This window comes from Nicotiana tomentosiformis, chromosome 5 (assembly GCF_000390325.3).
Source record: "Nicotiana tomentosiformis chromosome 5, ASM39032v3, whole genome shotgun sequence".
NCBI lineage: Eukaryota > Viridiplantae > Streptophyta > Magnoliopsida > Solanales > Solanaceae > Nicotiana > Nicotiana tomentosiformis.
Genome location: NC_090816.1, coordinates 5,504,808 through 5,529,953, shown reverse-complemented (window position 1 = coordinate 5,529,953; position 25,146 = coordinate 5,504,808). Strand labels below are relative to the sequence as shown.

General features: G+C 39.1%; 1 pseudogene; it reads left to right on the top strand.

The window, feature by feature from the left end:
* The first annotated feature begins 2,779 nt into the window (after positions 1–2,779).
* On the top strand, positions 2,780–5,504 carry LOC104089368 (organic cation/carnitine transporter 3-like; annotated as a pseudogene).
* Positions 5,505–25,146: the final 19,642 nt, after the last annotated feature.

Below are 25,146 nucleotides of genomic sequence, written 5' to 3'. Positions count from 1 at the left end.
AGAACAGTGCTACCTCGGAGATACGGAATTTGAAAGCAAGGAATGCTATCCTTGAGACTCACTTAAACCAGCTACAGGAGGCACCTGGTTCCAGTTGTTCTCAAGGAGAAGAGGTTGCTCGTCTAACAAAAGAGATTGGTGAGCTCAGGAAACAAGTAGAGGACCTGAAAGAAAGACTACTCAATGAGCAAATGTCAGCAAATGCTCGAATGGATTTAGTCCTCAAAGCCCTTTCTAAGCCATCTCCTTCCAATGCTCCTTAAACAACGTCCCTTCAGTGTCCAGTCTTTAGTGATCAGTCTATTCTCTCAGTGTCAGTTTTTTTATGATGATATTAGTGGTGTTTTTTTGTTTAGTTCAAAACTGTGGATGGTGGTAGTAACATTGACTCTGCTCCTGTTGAAAATGATAATGCAAGCTTTTCTCTTTTTACTAACTATGCCTTGTCTTTATGCTCTGTTTTTAGTCATATTGTGTGCACACAAGTGGCATGAGTTAACTCGAGCTAGACTTCTTTTTGCTATATACTTGTTGCTCTTCTTTTAATGATGCCAAAAGGGGGAAGATTAATGTGCATAATTGATTAATGAGCACTGATTAAGGGGGAATACAGACTCAGGGGGAACTTAAGGCTTTTCTAGTTCACGTTCTGGTTCTGTGCGTTTTCTTTGGGATCTTCAATTATAGGTTTGTAATCAACAAAAAGTGAGAAATTGATAGGTTATAACTACCTTGATTTATGTTTTGATGATCTAACAAACTTACTACTAAGAACCAGATAAGGAACCAGTTACATATCCTCAAGACCTTGAGATCGAAAGGTTCCAGCTTGGAATATGCTTCAACTCTTCAGAGTCAGAGGAACAACAGAGGGAACAAATAACTATCGTTTCCCTGGGAAATAATATAAGTCAATTGCCCCAGCTGTAAAGTTGCTGCTTGCACACACTACAGTGCAGAAACAGTGCAGCAGTCAACTTTATGGGGAGTGCTTTTTACCTACCTTGCTTACATCATTCTAGTGATGTCACAAATGCATTATTAACATCAAGGAAGGTAAAACAAATCACTTGTGCACTTAGATAAATCACTGAAGCTCTCACACGGTCATTCATGATCAAGCAATCAACTCTCAAGTGCATCAAGAACAAAGAACAACACTACTACGGACCAATTCCCCACATCGAGTCATTGTATGTCCTTAGTTGAGTTGTAACTTTGTAATAGTTCTTAAATTGTATTTCCTACTTAGCTTGTTCAGAAGTATTTTGTAGGAAACCCTTTGTAAACCTTAAACCTTTGTGTTTGAGTCTTGGCTAGAGTTAGTCGAGTTGTAAAGTCTTTGTAATAGAGTTATTACAAAGTGGCTTGTAATAGAGTATTACAAATTAGTGAGGGATTAAGAGGTTAATTCCTAGGTTGCATAGGATGTAATCTAAAAGTTGCTCAGTAGTGAAGTTCAAATCCTACAAGGGTAGGTTGTGGTTTTTAATCCCGTTGAGCTGGGAATTTTTCACGTAAAATTCCTCTTGTCATCTACTTACTGATGTGTGCATGTGTTCTAGTGGAACTGATAGAGAACCTGGTTCTCTATAGAGTTTGGTGGACCCTTATATTCTATCACATATTTTCTTCTTTCTTTGTTATGGCTAAGATTTCATGTGGCAATGTATTATTTTAATTTGAAAGTGCTCTATTCAATTTTGCTAAATGTTTAACATCTTAATGTAACCAAATTTAGAGAAATGGTACAAAATACTAGTTATATATGAATGAAAATGACTATATAAAGATCTCTTGTGTTTTAAATTACCGATCTCTTACGTCTTTACGTAAAATGTATAATACTCTAGTGAAATATTGAGCTTAATTATAACTAAAAGAACATATGTAATGAGTCGAAAACTCAGGGACGGATGTACAATTATAGAAAACCTATTAGATATGTATAAATATTAAATTTCTAACCCAATAGCTCAAATGGCCGTTCAGTGGCCATATCTTAATCGATAAGATGAGTGATCTTTTTCTCTTAATTATAACTTCTTAGGTTTCACTACCAAAAGGTGTGGTGAATAGTAAAATACTTTTTTCTTAACTAAAGGTCTCGGGTTTGACCTTTAGAATAAAATTACCATTGATAGTGAATGCTAAAACCCTATTTAGTGACCTTTAAACCACGCGAATCCGAATTTAGTTCTGCTAGTGAGTTTCAGACGTCAGTAGCTAATAAATACTACTCCCTCGGCCCCAATTTATGTGACAAGGTTCGAATTTTGAGAGTCAATCAAGTTTTTCTTTGGCCGCAATTTTTTTATATACCTTTTAAATATATTAAATTATTAATTATTATAACTTATTGTACTCCTTTTCTCCGTTAGGCTCCTGTAAGGGCGGTTTTACTTTAGTTTCCAAGTATATAAATTATGTTTCAAAAAATTTAAAGATTCTATATCCGAATTCACAATCAAAATAAAAAAGTTGACATTCAAAATCCGAGCTCATAGAGTTGACCTCATAGGTTTCCATATAATACGAAAATAAGAAACCTAACATTGGCTAGCAGAGCAACTAGTTGAAATCTTATTTAACTTTAAAAATATTTCTTGGTAAGCTTATGGCTGGACGACTGAGTCCCGTTGACATTATTAATAAAAAATAAATACAACTAGGTCCTTGTCCTGTCCTATCGTTTTTGCATATATAAACTTCTTCTATATTATTGTATAGCATATTAAGTCGAAAATTTTGCAAATTACAAAAAAAAAATGAGTGACCAATCAGAACCATTACTGAAGCCAAAATAAGCAATAACATAGGAGAATTTGGAAGGGCACAATTCTTACAATCCATTCTCATATCTCTATCATGGGTTTTCGATGCTCAACAAACATTCATTAGTGTCTTTACCGACACGTTGGCTGTTTTTGAATTGTCGTTAATAGGTGCGAGTTCATTTCTCACTGGCCTTCCGGCGTCTTTGTTTTTTATTGGTTGTCTTATCGGAGGTTTCCTTCTTTCTACCTTAGCTGACGCAAAACTTGGTCGAAAAAACATGTTGGTTTTATCATGTTTTATTATGTCTATTACAGGAGCCATAAGATCAATTTCTACAAATATTTGGATGTATTCATTTTTAAGGTTTTTAACTGGTTTTGGAAGAGCTACAATAGGAACTTGTGCACTTGTTTTGTCAACGGAATTAGTGGGAAGTCAATGGCGTGGACAAGTTGGAATTATTGGTTTTGTTTGTTTTACTATTGGATTTCTTTCTTTACCACTTATAACTTTTGTGAATAGAGATTCTACTTGGAGAGTTTTATACCTTTGGACTTGTCTTCCTACAATCTTGTACTCAATATTGGTTCATTTCTTTGTTCGTGAATCACCAAGATGGCTTTACTTACGAGGAAACAAAGAAGAATTTGTCCTAACTTTGAAAAGCATTACAACAAGAAGTAGCTTAACTTTAAGCTTCTTTGGCTCCTTCATTGATTTTGAAGATCAAGAACACAATGTCAGTTAATTACTTCGCATTAATGTGGTCTACATTTACTCAAAGTAGTTTGAAAGGGAGTCTTGGAGCAACGGTAAAATTATTTTCGTGTGGCCTATTGGTGACGGGTTCGAGCCGTGGAAGCAGCCACTAATGTTTGCATTGAGGTAGGTTGTCTACCTTACACTCCTTAGGGTACGGTCCTTCCCCGGACCTTGCGTGAGCGCGAGATGTCTTGTGCATCGGGTTGCCCTTTTTAATTTAATTTTCGTATTGTTTTCTTCTTTAATGAAAAGAAATGAGGTTACATTATTTTTGTTTATTTTTTTTGAAAATTATATTTTAAAGTAAAGATAACTTGTATATGTTGCACTTAATGTCCATTAGTTTCTTATGTTTTTCTAATGAGACACACTTCTGCCGTGAAAAATGTGTCTATTTGATCACTAGTATAGTTAAGTTGTCTAAAAAAATATTATGATGCCAGTTTTGAGTGTACATCTATGTATTTCGCCTTAAAAAAGCTTTGGTGGGTTTCTATGATAGGCAATTTTATAAGACTACACCAATCTAAAATGAGAAGGGGGTTTTGGAGCCAATCTAAAATAATGATGTAAATCTTGCGTGAACACGGGATGTCTTGTGAACTTTAAAATAAAAAATATCTAAAATGAGTTGCTAAAACGTAGAAGTATCTCTATGTGTACACGGAGTAAACAAGTCCAAATGTCTGATTTATTCAGCATTTATTTATTTGCATGTTATTTTATTTATGGAGCATTTGTTTGCATATTATTTTATTCATAAAGCATGTCTGATTTATGTAAATATCTTTGAAACTTCTAATGCAGAACCAAGAGACGGAGCTAAAATTAGAAGTGTGTGAGTTCTAAATTTTAAAATAAAACACTGCTTTCAACGAGAATCAAACTCCCATCTTTCCCAGGAAACCCACAGCCCTTACCGTTGAACCAAGACCCATTTTGTTATTGGATTCGACAGTATATATTTATATAGATTTAGTAAATATTTCAATACAAATACAAGATTCCGAAAAAAAGTCACTGGGTTCACCCGAACCCGCACCCACAACTGTAACTCCGCCCCTATACAGAACGCAGAGTCCACAATCAATCTCTACTCAGCTATCAAGATGTTGGTAGAAAAGAATTGGGCTTTCAAGAGACTAATATCAGTTATGCTTATTGGTTTTGGTGTTGGATTGGTTTACTATGGTATGTCACTAGGAGTTGGAAATTTACCTTTTAATCTATACTTTAGTGTCACACTCAATGCACTATCAGAATTGCCAGCTTCAATGGTAACATTCTTTCTTATTGGCAAACTAACAAGAAAAAAATCACTTTTGGGATTTGCTATATTAAGTGGAATTTGCAGCATAGGTTGTGCAATAGTTAAAGATGATTCTTTAAAAGAATTACAAATGGGGTTTGAATTGGTTTCTTTTTTTAGTGCATGTACATCTTTTAATGTACTATTGATTTACACTGTGTAATTATTTCCAACTTGTGTGAGGAATTCAGCAGTGGCAATGGTGAGACAAGCATTGGTTCTTGGGGGTGCATTTAGTCCAATTTTGGTTGCTTTTGGGAGAAATAATAGATGGTTTTCTTATGGAGTTTTTGGAATGAGTATTGGAATTTGTGGTTTGTTTGTACTGTGTTTACCAGAAACTAAAGGCAGAACATTGAGTGATACTATGGATGAAGAGGAGTACAAATATTTGTTTGCTAATGATTATTGTAGCAGTATTTGTTCATCCTTAATTAGAGATTTGGGGTTCGATCTCTGGTATAAAATTACTTTTGTTAGGAAGGTTCCCGCACAAATCCAAATTTAGTTCGGCTCCATTGCGGGGACGGTAGGTGGGAAACCAAAAAATGATTATTGTAGTAGACATTTGTCAATAAAAGATTATACCATCTCAAAATATGACACTGTTAGTTTTTCTATTTAAAGAGTTTTCCTTGTTTTGGAAGGTGGAGTGCAGTTGTAATGAAAAATATCAATCAACACACTTTTATTTCTATATTTTAATCCCTTCGTAGCATTTTATGTCAAGACGTTTGATTGGACAAAAAATAAACTTAAAGAAGACTACTTACAAAGTATCAATATTATCCTTTCATTTTCTCGCTTCCAACTTGTATCAAGTGACTAGTAAATTTGGCGCGCTATTTGTTGAACGATACGTTACCTTCAGAAAGAAAGGCCAATAGTCAAAACATCATTATTCGTGTGTAAATATCTCAAATTTTGATTCTATTATTTTGTATTTTGATAAAGTTCACAGAAATGCTTTGACATATAATTTGAGAGATAATTTTGATAGAGAGAGGATACATGCTGAGAACAAATGCTTGTCAATTGTATAAAATTCTTCAAATAAGAGCGAGAATATATTTAACCTCTGTACACTATGTAATTTTCCGGCAAAGAGTGTGCATTAGACTACCCTTCACCTATGATGGCTCCACCATGGTGATCACGAATCAACGAAGTGAGATGAAAATCATAGCAACATACCGTTTATCACTACTAGAAAAATATTAATTTCTGACCGAAATTTGAGACTGAATATATAATGGTCGCTAATGCAACTAAATTTGCAACTGCAGTAGTCGGAAAATAATTTTAATTTTATTGCATATTTTCCTAAAATAATATTGACTGTTATTCCGGCTAAAGCAATGGGAAAACAACACGAGAATTTTCAGCTTTCACATTTGCAACCGATTCAGTCGCAAAGTGAAAAGTCAAAAAAATATGTTGACCCAATAAACTAACTGCATCGATCGGAAATATAAAATTTAAACAAAAAAATATATATTTGACATTTTGCGACAGCTATAGTCGGAAACCCAAATTAAAAAACAGATACCTATTTCCCCAAATTTCTTTCAGTTATTTCTCACTCTCTCTATCTTTTTCATATCTACTTTCTCTTCCACTGACGTATCTAACTGATGACGGCAAACAATGGTTGAAGACGACAACAAACAGTGGTTGACAACGGCAGACATCAGTGCGAAGATCTGTGAAATCCCTTCCTCTATTAGTTTCTCTCATTCTTATAACCTAGAAACTTTGTGGGTTTAGTCATCTAGTAAAAATTCGAATTTCTTAACAAATAATTTCACTTGCATTAGTATTTATCAGTTAAAAAAGTAAAAAATATTATGTAATTTTGCTTCATTAATGGCTATTTTGTTAAAGATTTGGTTTGCATAATTTCATGGCCATATTTGTAACGACCCAACCGGTCATTTTGACTGTTAGAACCCCGTTTCCCTAAATAAAACTCTATGTATATACTTTTATTAATTTATGACTTGCAAGGATGGTTGGTTCGAGATTGAAAGTGTTCGGGTTTAAATCGGAACACTTGGTTCCTTAAGTTGGCCTTAAAATGCTAAGTTTGACTTCAGTCAACATTTTTAATAAACGACTCCAGAATCGGAATTTGACGGTTCTAATTCGTATGATGATTTTGGACTTTGGTGTATGTTTTTATTGGATTTTAGATAAGCCGGGAGCGTTTCGGCGCTTAATAGTAAAAATTAACTATTTAAAGGTTTTTAGGTTCTTTAAATTTGGTTTGGAGTAGGTTTTGGAGTAATCGAGGCCCGTTTGAAATTTCAAGTTTGGGAATAATTCCGTATGATTTTTTAAGACTTGCACGTAAAATTTGGTGTCATTCCAGGTAGTATAAGTATGATTCGGCGCGTTCGGAGGAAGTTAGAAACTTGAATTTCATATTTTGATCCAATTCGATTTTGGGGTGCAATTCTTAGTTTGTTGATTTGCGTGTTTCGAGAGTTCGAGCAAGTCTGTGTTATGTTTTAAGACTTGTTGATACATTTGGATGGGGTCCCGGTGCTCGAGTGAGTTTTGAACCACCCGGAGCTAAGTTGGAAAAATCAGACATTCAAGTTCTGGTTTCCCTCTTTGCGAATGCGGAAGGACTCTCGCGTTCGCGATGAAAGAAAATGGGAGCTGGGAAATTCGCCTTCGCATTCGCGTGAAGGGCGATGCATTCGCGAAGCCCTGGATTTTAGGCTTACGTGTTCACAAAGGAGGACTGTGATCGAGTGTGAAATTTCCCTACGCGTTCGCGAAGGGCAGGCCAGTAAGCCTTCACGTTCACTAGTGTCACGATCATATTTCCCTCTGTATGACGTCGTGTCGGCACCTAGTCTCTACGACTAGGTAAGCCTAACATTTTGTAGAATAATGAAATAAAAACATAAATTTAACAATTAACTGTAACAATAACAGCATGACTGAATACCATGCCGCTCAATATGTACAATAACCAACTCCTCAATATACTACACAGTCTTCCCAAAATACGGAATATCGTGAATCACAAACTATAGAAGGAAATCTAGTGTCTTTATACATTAGAGTCTATCAAAAGAAACACAGAAGATAATGGATATGGGGAAGAGTAGAAAGGGACTCTGAGGTCTGCGGACGCAGCATATAGACCTTGAAGTCTCCAAAATTGTCTCGACTCACTGATAATGCGGCTGATAACGAGAACCTGAATGTGCACACAAAAATATGTACAGAAGAGTAATATGGGCATATCATAATTGATGCCCAGTAAGTGCCAAGCCTAACCTCAGTCGAGTAGTGACGAGGTCAGGTCAGGCCCACTAGTATATAATAAGTAAAGCATGCGAATATAATAGTATAATAAGATATCAGACTTCACAAATGAAAACACAATGAAATAACAGTACAACACGCGAAAATAAACAATAGGGGATCTCCCGAGATACCGTCTCGTAGTCCCAAAATTAAATGTGCAGGGAGAACTTCCGAGGTACCGCCTCATAGTCTCAAAAGTAAATGTGCAGAAAGAACTCCCGAGGTACCGCCTCGTAGTCTCAAAAGTAAATGTGTAGGGAGAACTACTGAGGTACCGCCTCGTAGTCTCAAAAAATGTGGAGGGAGAACTCTCGAGCTACCGCCTCGTAGTATCAAAAGTAAATATGCAGAAAAATCTCCTGGGATACCGTCCCGTAGTCCTAAAGTAAATACATAGCTTAGAAAATTTCAAATGATAGGTACAACAAGAGAATCTACAGTTTAGATTAAGTACAAGTCAAGAAAAGAAGCAGGATTTATTTAACATGCTACAAAGAGTTCAAATAAGCAATTAAGACACGTAGACATGCTATTCTAGGCTAACAGGATAACTACACATACTAGTATACTCAGATAAGATGAAAACAGGCTATTACTCAGTAAAAAATAGGTTTTTCCCACAAATAGCTCGTGTACGCTCTCGTCACCTCGCGTACACGAAGCTCATATATCATAACAATAACAAATCCTAAGGGGATTTTCCCCACACAAGGTTAGAAAAGCCACTTACCTCGAGCCAAGCTCAAATCAATCAGTAACAATGCTTTTTCCACTAATATGAATACCCATTCACTCACGAGTCCAACCGTACCAAAATTAGCCAATTTTGATCACAACTCGACCTTCAAATCTCCAACTTATAGTTTATGAAGTTTCTATAATTTTTTTCCAAATTTCCATCTCAAAGTACTAATTAAATGATGAAATCAGTGATATATTCATGTATATTAACCAAATCCGAGTTAGAATCTCTTACACTGATGAATTTCTTGAAAAACCCACGAAATATCATCTCAAACCGATCTCCGAAAGTCAAAAAATGAAATAATACCCTAAAACTCGGTTATATAGTACCCAATCTGACCTCAGAATATGTGATCCGTAAAATTCCAAGTGCGATCGCACAAATATTGTGCGGCCGCACTTCACAACCTCTCCACTACCAATCTTTAGTAAATTGGCCATAACTTTCTCTACAGATGGCCAAATGATGATTTCTTTCTCATTATGGAAACTAGACAAGAAGGACTACAACTTTTGTTTTTGAATCATCTCCAAATTCCTTGTAGATCAAATAATATAAGCTTCCGAAGTCGGACAAGTGAACCTGCGAAAATCACCAGAAGTGCGGCCGCAAACAAAATTGTGTGGTCCGCACTTTTCTTCTGCGGTCCGCACTTTTTAGTCTCCTGCAACACTTTTTCATCTGCTACATCACTCAAAAATGTGCCTCAGCACATGGAATTATGCGATCTGCACTTCCAACGTTCCAGAACAACCTAAGAGTGCCGACATGCCCGGACTTGCTCACAACTCACCCCGAAACTTCAATCCAAACTTAAAGAACTTTAAACTTCAAATTTCTACATCTGATGCCGAAATCTATCAAACCACGTCCGTTTGACCTCATATTTTGCACACAAGTCATATTCAACATTAAGGGCCTACTACAACTTCCGGAATCGGAATCGAACCCTATTATCAAAAAGTCCTCTTCCGGTCAAAATCTCAAAAAAATTAACTTTTCTCCATTACAAGCCTAAATTAGCTACAGACCTCCAATTCACAGTCCGGACACGCCCCCAAGTCTAAAATCACTCAACGAAGCTAACAGAACCGACGAAACTCTATTCCAGAGTCGTCTTCATGCAGTTCCGACTACGGTCAAAATCCTAAGACATAAGCTTCCGTTTAGGGACTAAGTGTCCCAAAACACCCCAAAAACCAAAACAATACCTCCCGGCAAGTCACATAAGCAGAAAGAGGTACGGAAAAAGTAGTAAATGTGGGATCAGGGCTAATACTCTCAAAATGACCGGCCGGGTCGTTACATCCTTCCCCTCTTAAAATAATTGTTCGCCCTCGAACGAGTATAGAGACATACCTGAAGTGGTGAAAAGATGAGGATAACGGCTGCGTATATCATGCTCGGTCTCCCAAGTCGCCTCCTCGACCAACTGTCCCCTCCATTGAACCTTTACGGAAGAAATAATCTTTGACCTTAGCTTTCTGACCTACCTGTCCAAAATAGCCATTGGTTCCTCAACATAAGATATATCCTAGTCCAACTAGACTGAGCTGAAATCCAACACATGAGACGGATCTCCATGATACTTTCGGAGCATAAAAACATGGTATACTGGATGAACTCTTACTAGACTGGGAGGTAAGGCAAGCTCATAAGCAACCTCCCCAACTCTCCGCAACATCACAAAGGGACCAATGAACCTTGGGCTCATCTTGCCCTTCTTCCCGAACCTCATAACGCTCTTCCGATCTGCTTAATTCTTTTGTCTGGACTGGGCTGAGTGAAGTCGATCCTGAATTACCTTAACCTTCTCCAAAGTATCCTGAACCAAGTCTGTACCTAATAATCTAGCCTCACCCGGCTCGAACCAACCCACTAAGATCGGCACTGTATCCCATATAAGGCCTTATACGGTGCCATCTGAATGCTCGACTGATAACTGTTGTTGTAAGCAAACTCCGCAAGTGGCAAGAACTGGTCCCAAGCACCCCCAAAATCTATCCCACAAGCACGGAGCATATCCTCTAGTATCTAATTAGTGCACTCGAACTGTCTGTCCGCCTGAGGGTGTAATGTTATGCTCAACTCAACCCGAGTACCCAACTCCTGCTGCACAGCTCTCCAGAACCGTGATGTAAACTACATACCTCCGTCAGAGATGATAGATACCGGTACTCCATGAAGCCTGACAATCTCACAGATATAAATTCGAGCCAACTGATTGAAAGAATAGGTAGTCATCACATGAATGAAATGAGATGACTTGGTCAGCCTATCTACAATCACCCAAAGTGCATCAAACTTCCGTTGAGTCTGTGGAAGCCCAACAACAAAATCCATCGTGATCCGCTGCCTGATGCTCATAATTTACCTGCTGGCAATTCAGACATCGAGCTACATATTCCACTATGTCGTTCTTCATTATCCTCCACCAGTAATGTTGTCTCACTCCTGATACATATTTGCGGCACCCAGATGAATAGATTACCGTGAACTGTGAGCCTCCTAGAGAATCAACTCACGCAAACCATCTATATTGGGCACACATATCCCGCCCTGCATCCTCAATGCACCATCATCTCCAATAGTGACCTCCTTAGCATCACCGTGCTGGACCGTGTCCTTAAGGACAAGTAGATTGGGGTCATCATACTGACGCTCCCTAATACGATAATAAAGAGAAGACCGAGAGACCACACATGCCAATACTCGACTCAGCTCAAAAATATCCAATCTCACAAATGGGCTGACTAAGGCCTGAACGCCCAACGCCATGGGCCTCTCTGCTACTAGTAGATATGCTAAGCTCCCCAAACTCTCTGCCCGGCGACTCAAAGCTTCGGCCACTACACTGGCCTTCCCGGGATGGTACAAAATGGTGATATCATAATCCTTAAGCAGCTCCAATCACCTCCGATGACGCAAGCTAAGATCCTATTGCTTGAAAAGATGCTACAAACTCCGATGATCGGTGTAAATTTCATAAGGGACACCGTACAAATAGTGCCGCCAAATCTTCAAGGCATGAACAATTACTGCTAACTCAAGGCCGTGGATATGATAGTTATTTTCATGCACCTTCAGTTGTCTGGACGCGTAGGCAATTACCCTACCGTCCTGCATCAACACCGCACCGAGACCAACCCACGACGCATCACAATATACAGTATAAGACCCCGAACCTGTATGCAATACAAATACTGGGGATATAGTCAAAGCTGTCTTGAGCTTCTGAAAGCTCTCCTCACACTCCTCTGTCCACCTGAATGGAACACCTTTCTGGGTAAGCCTGGTCATAGTTGCTGCAATAGATCCCCTCTACAAATCAACGGTAATACCCCGCCAAACCAAGAAAAATCCGAATCTCTGTAGCTGAGGACGGTCTGGGCCAACTTTGCACTACTTCAATCTTCTTTGGATCCACCTAGAACCCATCACTCTGTACTATATGACCCAAGAATGCCACTGAGTCTAGCCGAAACTCACACTTTGAAAATTTTGCATATAACTTTGTTTCTTTCAAGGTCTGAAGCGCAGTCCTTAGGTGTTGCTCATGATCCTCCTGAGTTCGGGAGAACACTAGAATGTCATCAATAAACACAATGACAAATGAGTCAAGATAGGGCCGGAACACACTGTACATCAAGTGCATAAATGTTGATGGGGCATTGGTCAGCCCAAAAGACATCACAAGGAACTCGTAGTGACCATACCGAGTCATTAAAGCAGTCTTTGGGATATCTGGCTCCGGTATCTTCAACTGATGATATCCTGAACGTAAGTCAATCTTGGAAAATACTCTGGCACCCTGTAACTGATCAAATAAGTCATCAATACGAGGCAACAGACACCTGTTCTTCACTATAACTTTGTTCAGCTGGCGATAATCAATGTTCATATGCACAGAACCATCCTTTTTCTTCACAAATAAGACAGGAGCACCCCAAGATGACACACTGGGACGAATGAAGCCCTTATCAAGCAACTCATTCACTCACTAGTCCAACTGTACCAAAATTAGCCAATTTCGATCACAACTCGACCTTCAAATCCCCAATTTATAGTTTATGAAGTTTCTATAAATTTTTCCCAAATTTCCATCTCAAAGTACTAATTAAATGATGAAATCAATGATATTTTCATGTATATTAACCAAATCCGAGTTAGAAACACTTACTCCGATGAATTTCTTGAAAATCTCATGAAACATCGTCTCCAACCGAGCTCCCAAAGTCAAAAACTGAAATAATACCCTAAACCTCGGTTATATAGTACCCAATCTGACCTCACAATGTGCGGTCCACGAAATTCCAAGTGCAGTCGCACATCCTAGCTTCTGCGGTTGCACAAAAATTGTGCGGCCGCACTTCACAACCTCTCCACTACCAATCTTTAGTAAATTGGCCATAACTTTCTCTACAGATGGCCAAATGATTATTTCTTTACTTTTATGAAAACTAGACACGAAGGGCTACAACTTTCATTTTTGATCATTGCCAAATTCCTTGTAGATCAAAAGATATAAGATTCTGAAGTCGGACATGTGAACCTGCGGAAATCACCAGAAATGCAGCCGAAGACAAAATTGTGCGATCCGCACTTTTCTTCTGCGGTCCGTACTTTTTCGTCTGCTGCAGCTCTTTTTCATCTGCTACAACACTCAAAAATGTGCCTTAGCACATGGAATTGTGCGATCTGCACTTCCAACATTTCAGAACTTCATTAGAGTGCCGAAATGCCCGGACTCGCTCAAAACTCATCCCGAACACACACCCGAAGCCCCGGGACCTCAACCAAATATACCAACAGGTCCAAAAATATCATACAAACTTAGTCGAGCCTTCAAATCAAATCAAACAACGCTAAAACAAGAATCACCCTCGAATCCAAACATAAAGAACTTGAAACTTCAAATTTTCTACATCTGATGCTGAAAACTATCAAACCACGTCCGTTTGACCTCCAATTCATAGTCCGGACAAGCCCCTAAGTCCAAAATACTCAACGGAGCTAACGGAATCAACAAAACTCCATTCCGAAGTTGTCTTCACACAGTTCCGACTACAAACAAAATCCTAAGACTAATGTGTCCCAAAACACCCCAAAAATCAAAATATAACCTCCCGGCAAGTCACATAAGCAGAAAGAGGTACGAGGGAAGCAGTAAATGGGGGATCGGTGCTAATACTCTCAAAACGACCGGTCGAGTCGTTATAGCGAGACCCCTGTCGCGTTCGCGAAGGGTATTTTTAAGGTTAGGAAATTTTTCCTTCGCGAACGCGAGGCACTGACCGTGTTCGCGAAGAAGCGGTTCATTGTACTAGACATAATGTCTTAAAAACGGGATTTCACCATTTTTAACCCCATTTCTTCCATGCTTGGGCGAATTTGGAGCTTTTTGAGAGGGGATTTCAACTAGCAACTTGAAGGTAAGTTAATTCTACACACTTTGAGTTAAATACATAGATTATGGTAGATTATAACCAGTAAATGATGGAAATCAAGGGTTAGAGGAAAAATCTAGATTTTTATAAAAATGAGATTTTTACCACGAAAATGGTTATGGAATTGGATGAAAATTGTATATTTGAGTTCTTGAAAGTATGGGTAACGATTTCCTCCGAGAATTTTCGGAATCCAGGCATGTGGGCCCGGGGTGAATTTTAGAAATTTTACCATTTTGGGTAGGGTAATTTATTTAATAGTCTAATATTGAATTATTAAGCATGTATTAATTATTTTATATAATATTTGGATAGTTTCGGATTTTTCGGCACCAAATTGGAATTTTTACACGACATCGTGATCGGAAGTGGGCTTTGAGACAAGGTAAGTCTCTTGTCTAACCTTGTAAGAGGGAATTTACCCCATATGTGATTTAAAATAATAATTGTTGCTAATTGTGGGGGCTACGTACGCACGAGGTAATGAGAGTCCGTGCGTAGCTACTAATAATGCTATGTCCGGGTAGTTTAGGACTCAAATGATGAAGTACGTACGATAATTGCTCCTTTTATTTAATTAAATTACTGGAATTATATTGTAAATTGTTAGATGAAATAGTAAAAGATCAAAACTTCAAATACGTGAATTTGTGTAAATTATTGAATTATTATGTCACGACCCAAAATCCCACCACAGGCGTCGTGATGGCACCGATTTCAATTACATTTTTTTTAAAATATGAATAAGTAATCAAAATTAATAACGGAACAAATATGAATATACAACCTCCCAAGACTGGTAGTACTGAGTCACGAACTCTAACTGAATACGTGGGATGATCACGAAGACCGAATATATAATACTGTTTGATTAAAAATTAGCAGTACAATGAAATGAAAAGACTCCAATGGACTGCGACGACCAAGCAGCTCTACCTTGAATCCGTATGATCTCGCTTAAACTCTACCTAAGTCCGATATCTCCAATACCTGGCTCTACACAAAATATGCAGAAGTGTAGTATGAGTACGCCACGGTCGGTATCGAGTAAGTATCAAGACTAACCTCAGTGGAGTAGAGATGAGGTACAATCAAGACACTCACTAGTCGAATAACCTGTGCAATATAATATACAAAATAATAGGAAACAAATAACAATAAGGGCAAAATAAAATAACCAGTGATATGCATAGTAAAACAATAAAATCACCATTAATATCGTTCAACAATTGATAAATACAATTACACCCAGTTAAATCAAGTTCTTCAATTAAATATCTTTCACACATAATTCTTATGAATAAAACTCTTTTTCAAATATAATTTCCTCAAATAAACATCTTTCGAATTTAAAATTCTTTCAATAAATGTCTTCAAATATAATTTCCTCAAATAAATATCGTTCAAATACAATTCTTTCATATAATTCTTTTTGAATAAAAATCCTTCCAAATAAATATTTTGAATATAATTCTTTCAATTAAAAAGTCATCATGTGACACCTCATTTCATAATCATAAAAATACGGGTCTCAGCCCATTTTCATATTTTTTCGTAAACACGGGTCTCAGCCCATTTTCATATTTTCACGGCACTTCGTGCCCATAATTAAATCATCATATTTCTCCGTCACCTCATGCCCACTTTTCATATCTTAGCTACACAGACAGTTCACGTGCCAATATTATTATCATTTAATCACAACACCATGTGCTCATATTTCATATCACAACTGCACAGACAATTCACGTGCCAATATTTTTATTATTTACTCACGGCACATCGTGCCCATATTTCATTTTATAATCCCACTGTCAATAGCCACAGGCTCTCAATTTTAACATAAATCAGATTGTTATCAACTTACCAACAACAAGACAAATTGCACAAGGTATAAAAATAAACACAAGAAAATCACAATATCACATGAAAATCATCAACACCACAAATCCACATCATCATATATCGTCCCTGAAAATAGCCATCATTATCGCTCCTATTGCCACCCTTATCGCTCCTATAGCCACCCTTATCGCTCCGTCCAGACAATATCAATAGCCACCATTATCGCTCTTATAGCCACCTTTATCGCTCCGCCTATACAATATTCCAATAAACACAACAACAGTGAAATGCTACCCTTATCTCCCTAAAATAATAAGTCACATAATACAATAATTTACACGAAAAATTATCACGGCAATATAATAAAATCAATTCATATCACAATTTGCCCAATGGCCACAACCAAAATTCCAAAGATACAACCAAATTAATTAATTTCACAACAAATAGTCGAAGGCCCCACACAATGTGTATAATACCCCCAAAACAATCAACAGAGATAGAAATTACTCAACATAAAGCAAAGCCTTCATTAATCCAAACGTAGATAATTATATTAACACTTCTTTTTAAACTTACTTTATTAATTATTTGCATAGGAAAAATTCATATTGAAATTAAATTCCAATAAATATCAAACCAAGAATACTCACAAATTACATAAATTTTCAAGTAATAATCACATCAAATTGTCATATAAAAATAAATTCAACAACAAGGATTTAGGCATGGCAAATAGATAATTTAATAAATACTAACAATTATCCAAATTACTACATAATTTGCCCAAGACTTTAACTCAATGATTTTTGCACATATAAGCCCGAGTACATACTCGTCACCTCGCGTACACGGCTTTTCACATTTCACAAATGGCATATAAGACTCGATGCCTAAGGGGTAATTCCCCCACTCGAGGTTAAGCAAGACACATACCTTTTTTAAGTTATGTCGATATTCCAAAATTGCCTTCTTGCTTGAATTGACCTCCGGACTGCTCAAATCTATCCAAATTAATTGTATAACTTTATTAAAATTCACCGAAAATAATTACGGATAATAATACGTCGACTTTAAAAATTTATTTCAAAAAGTAAACAAAAGTAAACGCGGGGCCCGCCCCTCGGAACCCGATATAATCTTTATGAAATCGAACACCCATTCCGATTCGAGTTCAACCATACCAATTTTATCGAATTCCAATAACAACTCGACCTCCAAATCTTAAATTTTCATTTTTGGAAGATTTTACAAAAATCTTAATTTTTTAATCATTTAAATCCGAATTAAATGATGGATTCGAAGGCATAATCATGGAAAATAATCGAAACTAGATAAGGATCACTTGCCCCAAACACCCACGCAAGAATCTCTCAAAAGATCGCCTTCTATCGAGCTCCCAATTTGATTTTGTGTTATGCACTCAAACCCGTTTTTGGGACTTTTAATTCTGCCCAGATGTGCCTTTTTCACGTTCGCGACCATTGATTTGCGTTCGTGAAGCACAACCTCGACTACCCAGAATTAACCCTTAGCAAATACGATACAAGCCTCGAGAACGTGAAGGTTTGTTGTCCCCTCACTTCGCGAACGCGACACACACCACGCGAAGGCCAAACGCCTATGGTCCCCAGCTGCTTCCTTTCTTCTTCGCGAACATGGAATACATCTCGCATTCACGATTCAAACCCTGTCCACCCTTCGCGAACGCGTCCTCATCTTCGCGAACACGAATAGTAAATTTTTCCAGCTTCTCAGGTCCTTTTCGCGAACGCGATCACTCATACGCGAACGCGAAGAAGACTTGCCCCAACTCTACACGAACGCGATCCAATATTCACGAACGCAGTCCAATATTCGCGAACGCGATGAAGAAAATACTACTGCCATCAAAATACACTACGCATTCGTTACCCATTCCTTGTCAACGCGATGAAAGATTTGAGGCACCAGATACCAGCAAATTACAGTAGTGGAAAATGAGGGGAAAATAGTACGAAATCAATCTGAAACACGCCCGAGCCCCTTGGGACCTCAACCAAACCTACCAACAAGTCTTAATACATCATTCAAACTTAGTCAAATTCTCAATTCACATCAAAAAATATCAAAACGACACCTCAAATCAAAATCTATTAACTTTGAACTTTCAAATTCTATATCTTGTGCTGAAACACATAAAATCAATCCGAAATGACTTCAAATTTTGCACATAAGTCATAAATGGCATAACGAAGCTATTCAAATTTCCAGAATCGGATTCCGGCCCCGATATCAAATAGTCAACCCCCCGGTCAAACTTCCCAAAAATTCATCTTTCGCCATTTCAAGCCAAATTCTTCTACAGACCTCCAAATAATTTTTCAGACACGCTCCTAAGTCCATAATCACCATACAAAGCTATTGACATAATCAAAATTCCATTCCGGAGTCGTTTGCTCAAGAGTCAACTTTTTCCATTTAAGCTTCTAAGTAAGGATTCTTCTTTTAATTAAATTTTGAATCTTCCGTAAATCAAACTCGACCGCACTCGCGGGTCATAATACATATTGTGAAGATGCTCGAGAGATTAAGTCACTGAACATGGAGTAAATGCTTAAAACGAAAAGTCGGTTCATTACATGTTAATAGAGATTTAACATCCTACATGTTAATATTATAATAACTTCTCATTTCGGAGGTTCATAAGAAAATGTCCTCCTTTCTTGTGGAGCGGGCCGAACGCCTCGGCAGTATAGATGCATCTATGGATCACATTCCACATCCCTCGGCAGTGTACACGACACTCTGGATCGGGCTGTACGACCTCGACATAAATCATGCCTAATAATAATGATTACACGATACCTTGATAGTTTAATTGCAGCTCGTGAAGCTAATTGATAAATTGGAAATTATTGAAATTTAAGAAATTAATTATTTCTTCTTGTTAATAATATTATTGTTATTCACCTAAAAATCATGTTTAATTAAATATATTCTATTTTAATATTATTGACCCACAGTGAGTGTCAAAGTCAATCTCTCGTCATAACTTCTTTGAGATTAGGCTTGATACTTACTGGTTGCATGTTGTTTACGTACTCATGCTACACTTGCTGCACTTTTTGTGCAGGACCTGAGACCAGTGCTATAGTTGGACCTACCAGAGCGCATTTGTCACGACCCAAAACCTAACCCATCGTGATGGCTCTTATCGTGGAACTAGGAAAGCCAACATTCTCAATATGCTTTCAATATATATCAGAAGTGAGCTAAAGCAATTAAATTAACTGAAGATTCACATAATAACGGGGTAAAAACCCAAAAAACAAAAATACAAGTGCGGAATGATAGCCTGACATCGGGGTGTCACTAAGTCATGAGCATCAAACAACCAATCTAGAAACAGAGTCTACTACAGTCTGTATTGAACGCCAATACAAGAGAGAAAGATAATAAGAAGGAGAAACAAGGACTACGGACGCCGGCAACTACCTCATAAGTCTCCGATAATCAGCTCACGCACGAACTCAACGACCGTTAGAACCGTACACACATGGATCTACATATGAAGTGCAGCATGTAGCATGAGTACAACCAACTCAGCAAGTAACATAATTAAATAAGGAACTCAGAAGCAGTACCGAGCTATAAATATATAGATCATTTTAAAAGTTTTCAGTAAATAGTGAACATGCTTTCAAATCCGGTGGTATAAGTCAAATCAGCTCGAGCTCAAGTAAAGCAGATATGGATCTTCCCGAAATTTCACAATAACAATATATAACAACATAAGTACATCAATAAATAAAAGCAAATACAGCCTCTCAAGGCAGCAGTCACTCAGCTCATCTCAACAGCTCATACTCTCGGCTCTCAACCCTCAATACACACTCTCAATAGGTACATGCGCTCACGCAGACTCCGAATAGGCTCCTTCCATCCCAAGTGCTATATCACTACGGCGTGCAGCCCGAACTAAACATATCGGTAGCCAAAAGGCTCGTTGCTGCGTGCAACCCGATCTACAGTCCATAAATAGCCATAAGGCTCGTTACGGCGTGCAACCCGATCCATATACCCTCACATAGTTCACAGCTCGGCACTCAGGCCCTATCTCAGTCACAAATCTCTTCAGCCCCCCGGGATCACAGAATATCATAATAATCATCGGAAACAGAGAATACAACAAGTATCAACAAGAGATTACAGGGAACAGAGATATAATGCACAAGTAAGACTATGACTAAGTACAAGACAACAATTAGCAGTCAATTCAACAAGTATACGACTGTTGCGGGTCGCAACAATGATATCATATGGCCTAAGCATGGTTTCTAATATGAAAGGCAGTCAATTGTTCAAAGACAAGTAATAACAATGGCTATTCGACTTTTTAGTCTCAGGGGACGGACCAAGTGACAATCTCTCACGGTGCATGCTCACACGCCCGTCACCTAGCATGAGTGTCACCTCCAAACACTCATATCATACCAATTCTCGGGGTTTTATACCCTCAAAACCATATTTAAGACTGTTACTTATCTCAAACGCGCAAAATCCTACTTTGCAATGCCTTTTCCCCTCGAATCAATCTCCAAATGCTCCGAATATAACCACAAGCAGTACGATTTAATTAATATAAGCTAAAAGAATCAATCGCATAAGAAAAACACAGAATCATAAGCCAAAATCCGAAATAGGCTCAAGTCGGCCCCCGGGTCCACGTCTCGAAATCCGACAAAAGTCACAAAATATGAACATCCATCCACCCACCCACGAGTCCAACCATACAATAATTACTCAAATCCAACCTGAAATCACCTTCCAAACCCCCAAATTTACCAGTCAAATCCATAATTAGATGATGAAAAGAGCAATAGATTCATGAAATATAGTCCAACCCGAGTTAGAATCACTTACCCCAACAATCTTATTGAAGAAACCTCGAAACATCGCCTCACACCGAGCTCTCAAAGTCCCAAAATTGAAATGGGAATCAAGCCCTCAAAATCCCATTTTTCTGCCTAGTGCTTCCGCACCTGCAGACCTTCTGTTGCATCTGCGACACCGCACTTGCGAAACTTCCATCGCAGGTGCGGATCCCACTTATGCTCACAGATTCCGCATCTGCGATCACTCATTCTCACATGCGGGTGCGCACCTGCGGGCCCTGCCCGCTTCTATGAATCTTTCCACTCAGGCAATTTTCCGCATATGCGCATCCCTTTCCGCATCTGTGGTTTCGCAGATGCGCTCCTAACCTCGCACCTGCTCTTCCAGTCCAACCCAGCCTCCCCCGCATCTGTGTCCTCCTCTTCGCTTCTACGGCACCGCAGGTGCGAAACACCAAAACACTACCAAAAACACCAGCAATGCCTAAGTTCAAATTTCCTTCTGATGGGCATCCGAAACCTCAACCAAACATACCAACAAGTCATATAATCCCATGCGAACTAAGTCGAACCTTCGAATCACTCAAAATAACATCAAAACACCAATTACACCCGGATTCAAGCCTAAAGAACTTCTAAACTTCCGAATTCCACAAACGATGTTGAAACCTATCAAACCACGTCTGATTGACCTCAAATTTTTCACACAAGTAATATTCAACATTATGGACCTATGCTAACTTCCGGAATCAGAATCCGACCCCGATATCAAAAAGTCAAGTCCCCGGTCAAACTTCCCAAAAATACGACTTTCTCCATTTCAAGCCTAAATTAGCTACAGACCTCAAATTCACAATCCGGACATGTTCCTAAGTCCAAAATCACCCAAAGGAGTTAACGAAACCGACAAAACTCCATTCCAGAGTCGTCTTCACCCAATTTCGACTACGGTCAAAATCCTGAGACTTAAGCTTCCATTTTAGGGACTAAGTATCCCACAACACTCTAAAACAAAAAAACAAGACCTCCTGACAAGTCACATAAGCAGAAATAGATACGGGAAAAATAGTAAATAGGGGATCAGGGCTAATACACTAAAAACGATCGTTCGGGTCGTTACATCCTCCCCTTCTTAAACAATTAACCATCCTCGAACGAGCATAGCGACATACATGAAGTATTGAAAAGATGAGGATAACGGCTGTACATATCCTGCCTGGTCTCCCAAGTCACCTCCTCGACCGACTGACCCCTCCACCGAAGCTTCCCAGAAGAAATATTTATCAACCTCGGCTTTTGATCCTGCCTATCTAAGATCGCCACCGGCTGCTCAACATAAGATAAATCCTTGTCCAATTGGACTGAGCTGAAATCCAACACGTGAGACGGATCGTCATGATTATTCCGGAGCATAGAAACATGGAATACCGGATGAACTCCTGCTAGATTGGGAGGGAAAACAAGCTCATAAGCAACCTCTCCAACATGTCGCAATACCTCAAATGGACAGATAAACCTTGGGCTCATCTTGCCCTTCTTTACGAACCTCACAACACCCTTCATGGGTGACACCCGGAGAAAGACCCACTCTCCAACCATTAATGCAACATCGCGAACCTTCTGATCCACATAACTCTTCTGTCTGGATTGGGCTGTGCGTAGTCTATCCTGAATCACCTTAACATTCTCTAGAGCATCCTGAACCAAGTCTGTACCCAATAATCTAGCCTCGCCCGGCTCGAACTAACCCATTGGAGACCTACACCGCCTACCATACAGAGCCTCACACAGTGCCATCTGGATGCTCGACTGATAATTGTTGTTGTAGGCAAACTTCGCTAGTGGCAAGAACCAATCCCACGAACCCCCAAACTCCATCACACAGGCATAAAGCATATCCTCTAATATATGAATAATGAGCTCGGACTGTCCGTCCGTATGAGGGTGAAATGTTGTGCTCAACTCCACTCGAGTACACAACTCATGCTGTACGACCCTCCAGAACCGGGATGTAAACTGCGTACCCCGGTCAGAAATGATAGATAGCGGCACGCCATGAATCCTGACGATCTCACGGATATACACTCGAACCAGTTGCTCGGAAGAATAAGTAGTCATCACAGGAATTAAATGAGTTGACTTGGTCAGCCGGTCTACAATCACCAAAACTACATCAAATTTCTGTTGAGTTAGTGGAAGCCCAACAACGAAATCCATAGTGATCCGCTCACATTTCCACTCGGGAATCTCTAACTTTTGAAGCAACCCACCTGGTCGCTGATGCTTATACTTCACCTGCTGGAAATCTATGCATCGATCTATATACTCCACTATGTCCTTCTTCATTCTCCTCCACCAGTAATGCAGCCTCAAGTCCTGATACATCTTTGTGGCACCCGGATGAATAGAATATCGTGAACTGTGAGCCTCCTGGAGAATCATCTCACGCAAGCCATCTACATTGGGCACACATAGCCTGCCCAACATCCTCAATGCACCATCATCCCCAATAGTGACTTCCCTAGCATCACCATGCTGAACCATGTACTTAAGGACAAGCAGATGTGGGTCATCATATTGACGCTCCCTGATACGATCATAAAGAGAAGACCGAGAGACCACACAAACCAATACTCGACTCGACTCAGAAATATCCAATCTAACTAACTGGTTGGCTAAGGCCTGAACATCCAATGCCAATGGCCTCTCTGCTGCTCGAAGATATGCTAAGTTCCCCAAACTCTCTGCTGACGCAAGTTAAGATCCTTTTGTTTGAACAAATGATGCAAACTCCGATGATTAGTGAAAATCTCACAATGGACCCCGTACAAATAGTGCCACCAAATCTTCAAGACGTGAACAATAACTGCTAACTCAAGATCATGGACATGATAGTTCTTCTCATGGGTCTTCAACTGGAGCGAAGCATAAGCAATCACTCTACCCTCCTGCATTAGAACACACCCAATACTGATCCGCGAGGCATCACAATACTCTCAGTAGGAACCAGAAGCTAATGGCAGAACTAGAACTAGAGTCGTGGTCAAGGAAGTCTTGAGCTTCTGAAAGCTCTACTCGCACTCATCCGACCACCTGAATGGGGCACCCTTCTGGGTTAATTTTGTCAAGGGTGATGCAATAGATGAGAAACCCTCATCAAAACGACGGTAATAGCCCGCCAACCCAAGAAAATGCCAAATCTACATGGCTGAGGACGGTCTAGGCCAACTCTGCACCACTTCTATCTTTTTCGGATCCACTTGAATACCCTCGCTGGACACCACGTGCCCCAAGAACTCCACTGAACCGAGCCAAAACTCACACTTGAAGAACTTTGCATAAAGCTTCTCCTCCCTCAACCGTTGTAACACAATCCTCAGATGTTGGGAGTGCTCCTCCCGGCTACGAAAGTGCACCAGGATATCATCAATGAATACAATGATGAACGAGTCAAAATAAGGCTAAAACACACTATTCATCAGATGCATGAACGTTGATGGGGCATTGGTCAGCCCAAAAGACATTATAAGGAACTCGTAATGGCCATATCGGGTCCTGAATGTTGTCTTAGGAATATCTGAGTCTCGAATCTTCAGCTGGTGATACCCTGACCTCATATCAATCTTAGAGAACACCATTGCTCCCAGAAGTTGGTCAAATAAATCATCAATACATGGCAAAGGATATTTGTTCTTGATTGTGACCTTGTTCAACCTTCTATAATCAATGTACATTCTTATAGTACCATCCTTCTTCTTCCCAAATAGAATTGGTGCACCCCAAGGTGACACGCTAGGCCGAATAAACCCCCTATCAAGGAGTTCCTAAAGTTGTTCCTTCAACTCCTTCAACTTAGCCTGTGCCATACGATACGGTGGAATAAAAATGGGACGAGTGCCCGACACCAAATCAATACCGAAATCAATATCCCTGTCGGGCGGCATGCCCGACAGGTCTGCAGGAAAAACATCCAAGAAATCTCGTACCATCGGAACATAACCAATAGTAGGGGCCTCTACACTAACATCCCTCATAAAGGCCAGATAAGATAGAAAACAT